Source organism: Vipera berus (genome assembly GCF_964194415.1).
Source record: "Vipera berus genome assembly, chromosome: Z".
NCBI classification, from domain to species: Eukaryota; Metazoa; Chordata; class Lepidosauria; order Squamata; family Viperidae; genus Vipera; species Vipera berus.
Window position 1 is genome coordinate 100679011 of NC_138205.1, and position 15338 is coordinate 100694348.

The window sequence follows — 15338 nt, forward strand, 5'->3', positions numbered from 1 at the left end:
ATTGATTGTAGTAAGTTTATGTAAACAATGTCTACACCTTGGTTGAGCAATGCATTAATTATTGCTTGCTGGAATACTGAGTCAAACACCTTCGTAGTCAATGAAAGCCAGGCACAGAGGCATGGTATACTCATTGTGCCTTTCTTTTTTTATATAAATATTTTATTAATTTTCTAGTTTTACACTCATGAATACTTAATAAACAATGTGTTGTCTGAGTCCATTGGTAATTCAGTGGTACATATTAACTTTCTCAGTCTAGTTCCAATACTACACCATCCAGAGGTTCCTTGATCCTCCCTTCTTCCGATGGTATGTATTTTTCCACACTGGGCAAATACAATTTTTATTACTGTTAATACATATAAAATTAAGAGCCTTGGTGGAGCAGTGGGCTAATGCCTCCTTAAGTAACACCAGCTGCCTGCAATTAGTGCAGGTTCGCATCCCACCAGGCTCAAGGTTGACTCAGCCTTCCATCCTTCCGAGGTAGGTAAAATGAGGACCCAGATTGTTGGAGGCAATTAAGCTGACTTTGTAATAATGCCGCTTGGGGTGTGTGTGAAAGCCCTAATAAGCAGGCATATACATAGAATGAAGGCTACTGCTAAGCTTGTAAGCCGCCCTGAGTCTTTGGAGAAGGGCGGGATATAAATGGAATTTAAAAATTAACTACTTGAGCGGGCTTTCTAACGGAAGCTTTAGCCCGCCAAAATGTAACCAGCAATGACCTTAGTTCCCACAGAACAATTTATTGTTTTGACTAAGCTAAAAAATACTAATCTCCCCCCTCCTATTCTGTGGCAACCAAAAATGAAGGGAAAAAGGCTTCAGCCAAATTCATTTGTAGAGTTGACAACTAGTTTATAAAAAGGTAAAATGTGAACATACTATTGCAGAGCTCTAAGAATAATTATCAAGTTTGTGAAGTGCTTTGGATTCAAAGGAAAAAAGATGCTTTGGACCATGCATAGGTGCTCATATAACATTTAGCAATTCCCTAAAGCAGCAGTGAATTTTACAGGATCATACTGTCTAATTGTTTTTTGCAGCTGCAGTGCAGTCTCAGGAAAAATGCACTGGGTTTAAGGAGTTGCCAAGAGGTGCTTATGTGTGCACCAAGTGTACTCTGAAACACCTCCGTTTCACATACAAAGCACTGCACAGTGATGATAATAAAAACAACTATTATAACTATTATTTTCTACATTTACTTTCCTCAAGCAGAATGTGCTAAGAATGTGCACAGAAAAAGCCTCTAAAAACTAAACAATGAAATCTGCCTACTTGTCAACAGGGATCACTGCGGCACACATTTCTCTATTATTAAATCCTTCCTGTTTTATGGGCAGTATGCACACTACTGTATCTGAATGAGTCACCTGCTTTTTGAAAATTAACTAACCTTCAATCAAAAAGCTGCACAACTTCTTCTTGTCAAAGATTCATCTTATGTGGATACCTTTTTAAAAAGAGAGGGAGTGGCCAGGACCAAACCTAAAGTTCAATGTCATTAAATATAATCAATATAACTTTCTAGTTAATAATTACTACTTTTTTATTTCTGTCATATGCAAATTAGTGATTAGGGAACAGGTTTCCCTGGAAAGCCAAAGAAGGACACATGCCCTTGGATTTTCATTGGTCCCCTCTATCCTAGCTTCTTCATCCCAAAGCAGTTACTGTATTTACGTTACTAGATAAAATGCAGACTCCATCTCTTTTTTTATTGAAAAGTTTTATAAAAGTTACAATATTATCCCATCCCCAACCCACCCCTAAACCCCCCTCCCCCTCCCCCACTTTCCAAAGCTGATAACAGGGTTACAAATATGTAATAATCATAATCTAACTAACATTGATCAACTATATAAATAACCAAATACATATTACACTTTAACCCGCCTATAACATAAAATGCAGACTCCATCTCTTCACGTAAATTGAACAGTAAGATTTGCTAGTTGTCAACTAAATTTAACCTAAAGCTATCACATCAATAAGGCATTAACCATTTCCTGCAGTAGGTAACTTAAAAGGGCACAAAATGGAGGGGAAGATATCACAAATGCTAAAAGTTTACCAAAATCAAACCCTAGTTTGTATACTGTACACTAATGAACATTGGGGGAGGGGGAAGGAGCACTGAACATTTGCCATTGATCAGCCATATTTACATGAAATGTGAATATGTTCATTTATAAAAATAGATGAACATTGTGAAACATTACTCCAGCTAAATATAAATGTAGAACATTTCAGTCTGAGAGCTATCACAGCCTATTGTCCAAGTGATAATTGGACAACTTTTATGGTCTTGATTTTCGTTTTGGGCTTGGACCAGGGAATTTTTGAAACAGGACTGCTTGCAGTAGATGTCCATTTTAACAAAGTAGGATGCAGGGCCATCTTATCAGTAGACCAAATACACAAAGTCTGTTAACAAAATTAGAAGTCAGTGTTTCACAGCGATTAAGAATAGATGATGACATCCATGAAAAGTAAAAAAAAAAGCATCGCCCATGGGGAAGGGGATGATGATGGTTGCAACAAAAGAGTGATGCTCATGATCTTAAATATGTAAAAGGTAAAGGTAAAGGTTCCCCCGCACATGTGTGCTAGTCATTTCCTACTCTAGGAGCTGGTGCTCATCTCCGTTTCAAAGCCGAAGAGCCAGCACTTGACAGAGGACATCTCCGTGGTCATGTGGCCGGCATGACTAGACGCCAAAGGCGCACGGAACGCTATTACCTTCCCACCGTAATGGTCCCTATTTTTCTACTTGCATTTTTACGTGCTTTCGAACTGCTAGGTTGGCAGAAGCTGGGACGAGTAACTCTGTTACGCGGCACTCGGGATTCGACCCACCAAACTGCCGACCTTCTGATCGACAGGCTCAGCATCCTAACCCACTGAGCCACCGCGTCCCTCTTAAATATGTAATGTATGTTAAAAAGTAACAGGGTTTTGGTCATGCAATTGTGATTACCATGTTTACTTTTTGGACCCCTCTGCAAGTGTTCTTATTGGGCAAAATTTATATAATTCTCTCCACAAAAAGCAATACTGTATAAGCAAATTCTTTAGCAGCACAAAAAGAGGAAGGTTACAGAAACCAGTGGGATAAGGGAAAGAGATGTACAGATTGAGGGAAGGTAGAGGCATCTGTTTAACTACTTGAGATAAATAAGAGGGCTCATTTCTAAGGATCAGTGATCTGGAAAGTAAATATTGATATTGTTGACTGTTCAGTTGTTGCTTTCTATCATATATGCAATGGATATTTATAAAATATATTCAGATATTACAAAAAAAAATCTTTCCAGTCAACTTTCCTTCTCAAAAAACCCCAAATGAAATAAGTGCTCCACTGAAACTTCCCCATTGTTCAGGGAAATGAGGCCCTCAGAGAATGCGAATGTCAAACCTCATCTGCAAAGAAGGAACTGAACACCTTGAAATACTTTCTGTTTACTGCCACTGCTCTTTATAATATTTGTTAATATAATTTGCCTTCAGGAGACATACGCTGAATTCATTCTGGCTTTTTCTTCACACATGTCATATAATCTTTGTTGCAGAGATAATGGCAATTTTTGATACTTTGGCCTTTTCATTGTTCAGCAATTTGATAGCAATTCCCACTCTTATCATTAATAACCTGTGGAGAAGAAGTGAAACAGAGAGGTTGTTCAAAATATAAAGAATACAGAAATGGCTTAAATAACTAAGTCATTAGGATTCTGATAGCTTATTTTCCATGACAAAAATAGTGATGAGAAAAGGAAATGGTATATTGTGCATGTATTTGTTGGGAAAATGACTATAATGAGACCTGAAGACAGGAAATATTATGAATGCAAGCCATTTTCATTATTCTTTGTGGACAAGCATTTAACATTCATTCTATCCATTTCAACATTTTCCTTGCACAACTATCAATTTTTCTCCTTTTCTATCCTTGAAGAAGTTCAGTGACTACACAATGCTTTTTCTTTTCCATTCTTAAAGATATAACTCTTATATACTTCTTTCAGCTGAGACATCTGCAGGGGATTCAGAAAAGTCAAGATGGCAGCCAAGGCCCTGCAATCCACATCCATCCCTTTTTAAGGTGAATATATATATTAAAGGGGCGGGGCTTCAATTCCCCTTATCAGGCTGCTCACTTGACTTTACTGATCCTCCACTTCACACTCTGCAAATTCCAGGCAAAAACTGGTGGATTGGTTCAATCATCTGCTGCTCTTACCTCTTTCCTATCTCCCCGTATTATAACCAGTTACATATTTACAGAGAGAAATGACAGAGATCTGATAAACTCTAGTTGTGTTGGATTATGGAATACTGAAAGTTGCAGTCTTGACACATCTGGAGGGCCTCCTATACAATAAGGATGAGATGACTTGACATAAGAAAACTGAAATGATCAAAGTCACATAGACGTTCTCTCTCTCTCTCTCTCTCTCTCACACACACACACACACACACACCTATCTCCCCAAATGTGATCACATTACATTAGAATTATTTTGATGTCTTAGGTTCCATGCAAAAATCATTGAGATCTTATTATTTTAGATGGCTAAAGCAAAACACTGCCCTATCAGAACAGCAGTAGATGTCCTCTAATCTGCACTAGCCATTGATCACCATGATAACTTCTCATAATATTTTTCAATATGGTGTCAGACAAAAGTATTATAGAATATTAAAATGATGACTTCAGGATTTGGCTGCTGAGTGGTTTTGCTGTCTTATGGCAATAAATATCAGGTTTACTTGAATACAAATTACCTTGCTTTCTACACATTGCTTTGGTAGAAGGATTTGGGTTGGGAAACTATAGTGCAAGAAGATGGTTAATTCTGAACTCTCTCATCAATTCCCTTCTTAAAGGTGCTATTCTTCCTGCAGACCAAAACATACAGGTATAATATTAAGTATCATATATTATTTTATGCCCCTTTATGAATTACTGCCTTGTCGTGGCGAAGGGGATTGCGTAACTCAATGAAGCTATGAGCTATGCTGTGCAGGGCCACCCAAGACAGACAGGTCATAGCAGAGAGTTCTGACAAAACGTGATCCACTGGAGAAGGAAATGGCAACCCACTCCAGTATCTTTGCCATGAAAACCCCATGGAATTGTCCATGGTGTTGCAATGGGTCGGACACAACTTCGCAACTAACAACAACAAATTATTTTATGATGGCTTCATGAAGATTTTCATTAGAGAAATAGTATTTAGAGAGAAATTTCTTCGTTACTCCAGAATTAGCTCTGAACCTAATTATAGAACCTTGAGATGTTGAAGAGGTTAACTTTTATTATACCTCAAATATGGTTCAGGAACAAAACTACCTTGTTGAAGTATTTTTCTCCATCACATTCCTACACCAAAATCTGGACAGTGCTTCTAAAATCTTGAGTTGTCATACACAGGAAGATACTATAATCTGTGGCAAAGAATTTTTTCCAATAAGATGAACTTTGCATCCTTAAAATGCCGGCTATTTTTTGATCCTGCATGGTGTAGGAAGCACTAAAAAGAAACAATATTCCCAAAAAGCCTATATTATATTTTATTCACAACTGCTGAGAAGAAACATCACCACCTAGCTGCAGAACTTGGGTTTTTTACAAGTTTCATATTAGAAAAACCAGGTGTTGTTTTTGAAAAATATTGCTGCTTGGTAAATAGAATCAAACACCACCAATTTCAGACTGAAAAAAAGAAAGCAATGTTTATCTGTTAAAGAGAGAGCAAACCAAAGAGCATAATCACAATTGTCTTTCTTAGTCTATTTTATTAAATTAGATACCATTATCTGTCTGATAGTGGGCAATCTGGTCTCTGTGGAAACATGTAATAAGAATATGAAAATTCAATATAAATCCTCTTTGGGAACAACTGCTATAATATTATACATCTTTTCAGACAATCTGCAGCTTGGGAGAAAATCCCTTTCAGAATGCTTTTGCCTTAAATAGGCAGTTTTCTATATTGGAAGGACTAACTTTTTATAAACTTATGCCCTTGAAATAAGTTAGATTTCCATTCTGTAGGGCCTAGCAAGTATAGCTGCTTTAACTGGAGGCTTATGGGAGTATTATGGAAACAACAATCTATCACACTGAAGTCACCAGTGTAGCCACCCTGGGGAACAGCGGTCTGCCAGCAGCCGAATATGAGCATTTCAGAATGGCCAGCAATTGGGCAGTTCACCCAGAAATTTGAAAGGAAGGGCAGGAGAGAGAGAGGTTTAAAAGGACAGGATTCGATGGGAAACAGGGAGGAAGGGGAAGGAGAGAGAGAACAAAGAAGGGGAAAGAGAGAGAGAGAGAACAAAAAAGGGAAGAAGATGGAGAGTGAGAACAGGGAAAAAAGAGTGATATGTTTGCTGTGGAGAACAAGAGAGAAAAGTGAAGGGGAAAGTACCATGAAAAAAAAGGACGTTTCAAGAAGAGTTTCTGAGATGATCGGCAGAGAAAGATAAAGCAGATGGCGGGGTAGAGATCTGGGACAAGACAAGATCAGGAAAAAAGGGGCAAAGAGACAGAATAACAAAGGAGAGAGGAGACAAAGTGATGAGAGAGAGAGAGAGAGAGAGAGAGAGAGAGAGAGAGAGAGAGAGAGAGAGAGAGAGAGAGAGAGAGAGAGAGAGAGAGAGATGTTGGGATGCAGAGAATAGGACTAAGAGTGTGGGGAAAAGCAAGTCTTTCGGGGGTGATACTATAATTAGGACTCTTCTAGGATTTCTTTTAGCCCTTTTTCTGCAGGAGAGGTGATCACAATAGAGACATGAGCCAAGTAGACAAAATAGACCCCATCACCTTTAATAAGTAGTACAAGGAACAAAATATCCAGGTAGAGTTAAGTGGATGCCTGGACAGAAGTGCTCTACACACAGGCCTGGTCTGAGTAAAATCATAAAGAGGGTGAGAACAGAAGAGGACCTGGAGGATACCAAGGGAGCTGAGACCAACTCGCCATCAGAATTGTCTCTAAATATTGGCGTATTGAGTGCTGTAGATGCTAACACAAAGTTTGCCACAGGGACTCAAATATCCCAACTGATGGAGGTGGTGAACTCGTTGTCAGCAAAGGTTACCCACCCTCAAGTGGGGACATGACAAAATTGGTTAAAGGAGGGGCATCTCCCATTACTCCAGCCAAGAAGTTATTGAGTCCAATGATTTGCTATAATTGGGGGAATGAAGGCAATTACAGACATACTTGCATGAGGCCACCCAGACCAAGAAGTGAGACCCAGGTGGGAAACTGAGGGCCCCAGCGAAGGAACCAACTGGATGCCCACCTATGCCAGCTAGCTTTAACTTTAAGAACTGCAGATGGCAGAAGTGGGCACCAAAACCAAGAAGTGAAACCTCATCAAAGCTTTCCTTTGCCACAGAATCAATAGGAATACTTTCTTCTGTGTCAGGTCTCTATCCATGAGAGATTGGTGAAGGTCAAGCAACAAGACATTGTAATGGGTAGCACAAGCCAAAAAGATTGTCTAAGGTGAAGCAATAAGACATTGCACGAAAGCCTCCACAAGCCAAAAAGAATGAACTACTAAACCAGATGTGCCGGCCTTGGCTGGCAGAATCCTCAGCAAACTAGTAGGTCCCTCCCACATAGTGCCGGTGCAAATCAAGGGCATTTACATGAGGCCTCCTTGGCTCAGGTGCACAAGTAACTTTATTGTACAGGCACTGCTATGACAGGCACCTGAAACACCTTCCACTACAGAAGCTGGACAATTTGGAGATTTGGGACATTGGGGGGGATGCAGAAACTTTCCAGTGAGTGTAGCAAAGAGGTGAGTGGCCAGAAGGGCACCAGATGAGCACAGGACAGCAAAGGCAAACTTGGTGAGCAGCGCAAGCAGGCAAGTGGCCAGAGAGGGCCAAATGAGGCAGAGAATGGCTGAAGTAAGCTGAGCAAATGGACTGAGCAAGTAAATGGCCAGAGGGGAACCAACAACCTGGGAGACCAAGAGAAAATGAGAGAGACATTGAGAGACCAAGGTGAGTGATACACAGTAGATGATGGGACTGAGAGTATGGGAGGAAAGCCCCAGTCACATGGAAAAAGAGAAAATATTATATTTTAGAAAGATAATTTGGAACAGAGAAAAGAATTTTATCTATAACGTTTCTGAAACTTGGCAACATTAAGATATGTGGACTTCAACTCCCAGAATCCACACATCTTAGTTGCTAAGGCTGAGAACACTGACTACAATGATTATATTAATTTTCTACATTGAATAAGCTAGCCTTTAAAACCAGGTTTTCCCAAAGTGACTTACCTGATACAAGTCAGAGCTGAAAAACTCAACAAAACTCTTCAAAACTAGCACTGGCATTCACAGAAGGTCTTCCAAAGAAAGCTTCTTTCAAAATGGGGGACAGAGGGAGGGAGGGGGAGGGAGAGATCCAGAGTGAGGGTTCTGGTTGTGATCAAGATGGGAAGAAAAGTTCCTTTTGCCACCCACTTTCCATAGGGTGTGTCAGAATCCATTTATATCACATTCATAAATGTATGTTTAAAACAATATCCCCCCATGGATTCTGCCATCTCCCGAGGAAGGAGGAGCGCATGTGGATTCAGCCTGCCTTAGATTATTTCAAAGACCAAGGGAAATCTTTTGAACTGGGGGAACAAAAGGGAGGGTTAGAGAAGAAGGCATCTGCCTGTGTCTTCATTTAATTCTGTAGAGGAAGAAGGCAATAACCATAAAGATTCAAAGTTCCTTTTTTCCCACGAAGTAAAATGATGGGGGCTGACCAAATGGGGTTAAGGGAAGGGGGGTTGAACCGGGAACCCTTTATAAAGTTTCAATTTGTAAAACAATACTAAGTCCTGTCTTGTATTTCCACAACCAAGCATGTCCTAGTAAAAATTCCTTTTGGACTAGAACTGACTCCAAGAGTTTTTGTTTTCCTAAGATGTGGATTGGGGTGGGTCCTGACAGCGTGTTCAAATATTCCTGTCTGAGATTAGCTATGAAAATGAACTTGCATGGGTGAAAAGAAGACTTTAGAATTGTAGCAAATTAAAGGGTCTTATTCTCATCTGGCAAGAATGTATGCATTGTATGAAAAGTTAGCCAAGATATGTTGGTGCTGGAGATACAAACTAAAATGTTCCAATAGTTAAGTGATAGTACATTAAGATTTGTTTAAAGCAGAATCTGGTAAGTTCCTTGAAGAAAGGATTTTTAAAAATAGAATTCTAAAACAATAATACTTAGACACTATTGTTAGTATTGTTAGTATTCCTACCTGAATAAATATTCTTGGTCTAGGAAAGGTTTTTAAAAGTGCTTCTTGGATCAGGGACATTAATTTCCATGCCACTTTTAATGTGTCATTTACATTTTAATAAGGAACCCAGTTCAGTTCAGATCCATTATATTGTAGGCATTTTACATCCATGAATTAATTTTGTCTTCATTTTCCAAAATGACTCTTCACATCATTTGAAAGGAACTTTTAATTAAATCTACCAGGAAGTGGCATCATTATTACACCTGAAAGATTCAAAAGAAGGTGAATGCTAGATGGCCACAATAGTGAATTCTGTCCACCCGCTTTTTGAAGGCTGATCACCTTTAAACTAATGAGAATGAAGAGTGGGACAATATAGGACAGATCTAATTAAGATAATGAACTAGAGATTATGAGCATTGCTACAGTGTGTCTGAAGAATTTTAATGGAACAGGTTAACAGAAGGTTAAGTAGACATTAAATATATATTATTTAAAGGTAGGCAGATAAAAATAAAATTTGATTTTTAGAGCTAAATAATATGGAATAACAAAAGCTCCAGGTTTAATATATTTTACTTTTCTAGAAAAAATATTCATGACATACATTAGTCAAATGGATACGCAAAATGTAAAATGATTCGATGTAGGAAACATCTGAACAAACTGATGGTGTTTGACACAACTGAATTATCAAGAATTTTAGCAGCCACCAAATATGAGGCTTACTGCTCTTCAGGGATATTTCTTGTGGCCCAGAAAACTAAATCCCTTCTTCATTTTTATCTTATTGGAGTGGGGCTAAAAATAAGTGATCTTTATGCACTCTTGAATAGAATAACAGAAAAAAATGGAGGGAAATTGTAATTTATAAATACAGATCCTTTGGCAGCAGTAAGAAATTTCTTCTGCCTACCTGAGATATAACTTTCTCCCCTCTCTTTCCTCTGTATCAAATAAACTTTTTAAATATACCTTGTCTTAACTATGCATGCGTGTATTTCATTGTTGGCAATGAAAATATATAGGCAATATACATATTTATATGTATTTTTTTAAAAGACACACTTTCAAGGCTACTAAAAGGACACAACGATGCATTTTTCCTGCTTTGCCATTGCTTTGTGATCTGTTTTCTAGCTTCCCAGTATAGCCTATGATAGTTTTTCTAGTTAAGCTTCTAAACACAACGAAGATTTCTCCAGGTACCCGCTAAAACTACATACACATGAATTATTTTATTTTATTTATTTATTTTATTGCATTTATATACCGCCCTTTCCCTGAGGACTCAGGGCGGTTTACAGGGAGTTAAAAATCAAACATACAAAAGTTAAAAGCCAAGTTAAAAAATATTAAATCAACCCTGTGCTATTAAAAACCCCAATTAAAATAATTTTCTCCTCAGCCTGGGCCCGAGAGCTCAAAGAGCCAGGTCTTCAGGCCCCGGCGGAATGATCGGAGGTCGGGGGCAGTCCTCAGCTCCACCGGCAGCTGGTTCCAGAGGGCAGGCGCTCCCACTGAGAAGGCCCTATCCCTGTGTGTCACCCGCCGGCAATCTCTTACCGGCGGAACCCTGAGCAGACCCTCCCTGTGGGAGCGCACTGGGCGAAGGGCGTTTGAAGCCGGCAGCAGGTGTTCCCTCAAGTACCCCGGACCCAGGCCATGTAGGGCTTTATAGGTAATAACCAGCACCTTGAATTTCACCCGGAGGGCAACAATTATGTTTTTCAGAGGAGAGTTACAGTAGAGAAAACCTAAATAACCAAGCCAAAAACTAGCCATAGTGTATTTAGACTATGAAATCACTTGAGAGTAACTGTTAGAAGAGGCATCAGAGCAGAGTTTTGGTTTCCCAGTTGTGAAAATATGGTATCTTTCTCTCTATCTTCCCACCAACTGGTTGGATATTAATGGTCAGATATTAATGAAATGCACCAAATATAAGTGACTAGGAAAATGTGTAGAGATATACAAGTTATAAGAGAACAAACATATTCAGTCTATAACAGACAAAAAATATTTTGAAAAGACTCAGCCAAACACCTCTCTGATTCACAGAAGGAGAAAAAGAGGAAGGAGATAGAGGAAGGAGATAGAACAACTAATCGTATATTTGCAACATTCTATTATTATAGTCACTCTCAGCAAAACAAGTTTTAGCTTTCCTGTGGAGTTGATTTTCTGATCTGGTCTACCGGGGGGGGCACGGGGGGGCTTATAAAATGTGCTTCTTCCCAATTGGGAGCTTTTGTTAGGTTTTATTTAGATTTAAGGTATTTCCCAATTTTTTTGGGGGGGAAATAGTTCAATTTATGGGAACCTATCTGAACTAAAACTATGAATTTGTCTATTGTTAACATATAGTTGTAAAAATACTATCAAAATAATAACCCAGTCAAGGCAGACAAGTGGAACTGGAAGAAATAATATTATGAATCATATTCTATCATATATTCTAAAATTATGAAAAAGAGCCAAAGTGGTTTTAAGTTATCTTAAACCCAGCTTTAAGTTATCTTGTGAAGTTTTCTAATAATACAAAATGTAATAGAGAGTTACAGTTCTGAGGCCATTGAAAAAGTTTGTAATTATTTACCCTGGTTAATGATGAATGCAGCAGTGAACCAGTTTCATCAAAGCTCATAATACTAATTGCTTGAGCTCAAATGCCAAGGGAGTTCCTAACTGGAATGAGTTTTGATAAACTCAGGCCTACAGTATGCCCATGGGCCCCTAATTCCACTTTTCTGTAGTAGAAACAAAGCAAAGTCAGCTAATGATCTTTTGGATCCTATATGTAGCTTAATATATATGCTTTCCTTTCAAATATCTCTGAAGCAATTGCTCCTTTTTTGTGAGAAGTCAGTAAAGATGTTGAGGGAAAAAAACTCTTCAGAGATTTGGAGGATAAAATTCTATTAACTGATGCAAGTTGAGTAGCCAAATCAATTCATGGCTGTGAAACTCAAGAAAATATCCACTCTTTTAAGCAAAATGAGAGCTGTGTCTTCCAGATTGTAATTTTACTTTACTTTACTTACTTTACTTTACTTCCACTGCAAAGTAAGCAGATGAGTGAGCAGGTGGAGATGTCTAATGTAACATTCAGCAACATGGCATCCAGCAGACAAATCCTGATTTCTGCTGTGGCTCCATTTTTTCAGCAATAATGGACATCATGCCAATGAGGATATGTTTTGATAGACACTGGAAAGTGCTCTTTAATACCTTTGCTATATTAGAATTACTGGCGTTATGCATCCTTTTAAACTTTTTAAGGCTAATATCTTCAGAGAATTCCACCCTTCTGATAATGAGCCCACTGTCCATCATCATGTTCATATAAGAACATTTTATTGATACTCTATTTTTATCAATGACCACAGGATACATTTTCTTTGACATTTCCATTATTTGTACAATATATTTATTAAGTAGTGGGTTCTGGACCGCATGGACGACTCCGGACAACAGGGCTCAGCATAATAGTCCTTTATTGAAGTTAACACATGGCTCTAGACAAAGGGCTATTAGCCCCACTTATGTACCTAGCCAGGTATACCTAGGACCAATCCCCTTATCTGGATTTCCCACCACAGACTACCCTGCCAATCCGGACAGGGTACCATGCCACCTGGTGGTTTCAGTGGCTCACTACTGCAAAGCCCTAATAAGCAGGCATATACATAGAATGAAGGCTACTGCTAAGCTTGTAAGCCGCCCTGAGTCTTCGGAGAAGGGCGGGATATAAATGTAATAAAAATAAATAAAATAAATAAATAAATATATACATAACACCCCTTCCCCCATACTGAGACACTAACAATAACCAATAAAAAAACATGATGAGAACCTCCAATGTGTGAATCCGGTTATTTGAAAAATGTCAAACCCCTCCCTCAAAACCTCACAAAATCTTTGAGGTATGCTGGTGGCCTATGGGTTCTGGCTGACCGTTTCAGGGTTTGCTCTGTGTCCATGTCGCCCAGGTCTGCATCTAAGTCCTGATTCCAAGCCCAATCCACCCCAATGTCATAGGGTTCCCCGGCCTGATGTTCCTCAGCCCAGCCAACATTACTGGGTAACTGTCCGGTGTCAGATCGGTTATCCCCTTCCCCCAACTCTGAAGAGGCAGGTTGATCTGACTCCTAAACCTGTGGTTTTTCAGGACTCCACTTCCTCAACTGGTCTATGTGTCTTCTGACCTGGTGGCCTTCCTCCACCTCTACAATGTATGATAAAGGCCCCGTTTTGTCAACCACCACCCCCTGAATCCAGGCATGGCCTGACCCATAGTTCTGGGCCTAAACCTTTTTTGCAATGTGAAGTTCTCTAGTGGTGTCAGGTGAGGGTTGATATGATTGGGCTGCCACTCTGTCAGGGTGTAATCTGTCCAACTTTGTAATTAGGTAACGACCCCAACGTAGCTCTGCAGGGCTCTTGCCAGTTGCTGTGCATGGTGTGGTGTGGTGTGCCAGAAGGAATTGAGCCAACCTTTGGTGCCAGTCTCCACTGATGATGCGCCTCAATGCGTCCTTAGTTGTTCTCACCATTCGTTCTGCAAGACCGTTAGACGATGGGTGGAAAGGTGCAGATGTGATGTGCCTAATCAAGTTGGCCCTGGTGAATGCCTGGAAATCAGCAGATGTGAATTGTGGGCCATTGTCAGAGACCAACACATCAGGCAACCCATGAGTGGCAAATAGTCCCCGGAGCACCTGAACAGTCTTTGTAGTAGTCATGCTAGAAACTGGGACTACTTCCAACCATTTAGAGTGACTGTTAACCACCACCAAAAACAGTTGTCCCTAGAAAGGCTCCACATAACCAATGTGCGCCCTGGACCACGGTGTGTGTGTTGCTTCCCATTTGTGTGTGGGGGCCTGCAGCTGTTCTGGCCTCGACCTTTGACATATGTAGCACTCTGCTACTTGCTCCTCTATGGCCTTATCGAGAGCAGGCCACCATAAGTAACTCCTAGCTAGTGCCTTCATCCTGACTATACTGGGGTGATCCTCGTGAAGTGACTGCAAAACCCTCTCACGAAGCTTCTCCGGAATAACGACTCTGCTAGCCCACAAAAGGCATCCTTTGTGAGAAGACAACTCATGCCTTCTCATGAAATATTTTATTTATTTATTTATTTATTTATTTATTTATTTATTTATTTGTTTTTATATACCGCCCTTCTCCCGAGGGACTCGGGGCAGTGTACAGAGCAAGGTAGGTATACAGTTAAACAATAGTAAAAACAATAGTAAAAACAAATGAAACCCAAGAGCTATCAGGCCAGGCCGGACTGCTGGAACAGGTAAGTTTTTAAGTCGCGCCGGAAGGTGCGAAGGTCGGGGGCCATCCGGATTTCGGTAGGCAAGCCTGAAATATGCCTGAAACTCTGGACCCAGGCTGTTTTCCTGCCACCCAGATACTACCCACATTTGGACCCTACACAGTACCTTGTCTGCTGTGGTGCCAGCAGCAATGTCCTTTGCCTGGAGGGGGCAATATGGTAGATCTTGGATGGATAGGATCTGCTCCGCAGGTGCTGGGTCAGGTTCAGTGATTCTTAGCGGTAATCTGCTTAATGCATCAGCGTGGCCCATGTCCTTGCCTGGTTTGTAGACCAGTTTGCATGTGTATGCAGATAGGAATATAGACCATCTTAGCATCCTTGGGGATAGAATTTGTGGTGTTTGTTTGTCAGTTGTGAACAACCCCAATAATGGTTTGTGGTCAGTAAAAATGGTAAACTCCCTGCCATACAGATAGTCGTGAAATTTCTTGACTCCCGTCACAATTGCCAAGCCTTCCTTGTCAATTTGTGCATAATTCCTTTCTGCCTTTGACAGTGTTTGGGAGTAATATGCAATAGGCCTTTGCTCTCTGTTTCCCTCTATGTGACTCAATACAGCGCCCACTCCATAAGGGGATGCATCACACGCGATGCAGATGGGCTTGTTTTCTATAAAATGTGTGATGGTTGAGTCACTGGACAATAGTTGTTTGAGGTTTCTAAAACTCTGTTCATGGACCTTGGTCCAATTGCATGGGG

The 15338-nt window shown here is 40.0% G+C and overlaps 1 long non-coding RNA gene across 1 annotated transcript in view; it reads right to left on the reverse strand.

Moving 5' to 3' along the window:
• Positions 1–1808: 1808 nt before the first annotated feature.
• LOC308677371 overlaps positions 1809–15338 on the reverse strand; it is a 40410-nt gene continuing 26880 nt past the window's right edge. Inside the window, exon 3 of the long non-coding RNA XR_014028465.1 lies at positions 1809–3661. This is a non-coding gene — a long non-coding RNA (uncharacterized lncRNA). The remainder of the gene's footprint in view (positions 3662–15338) is intronic.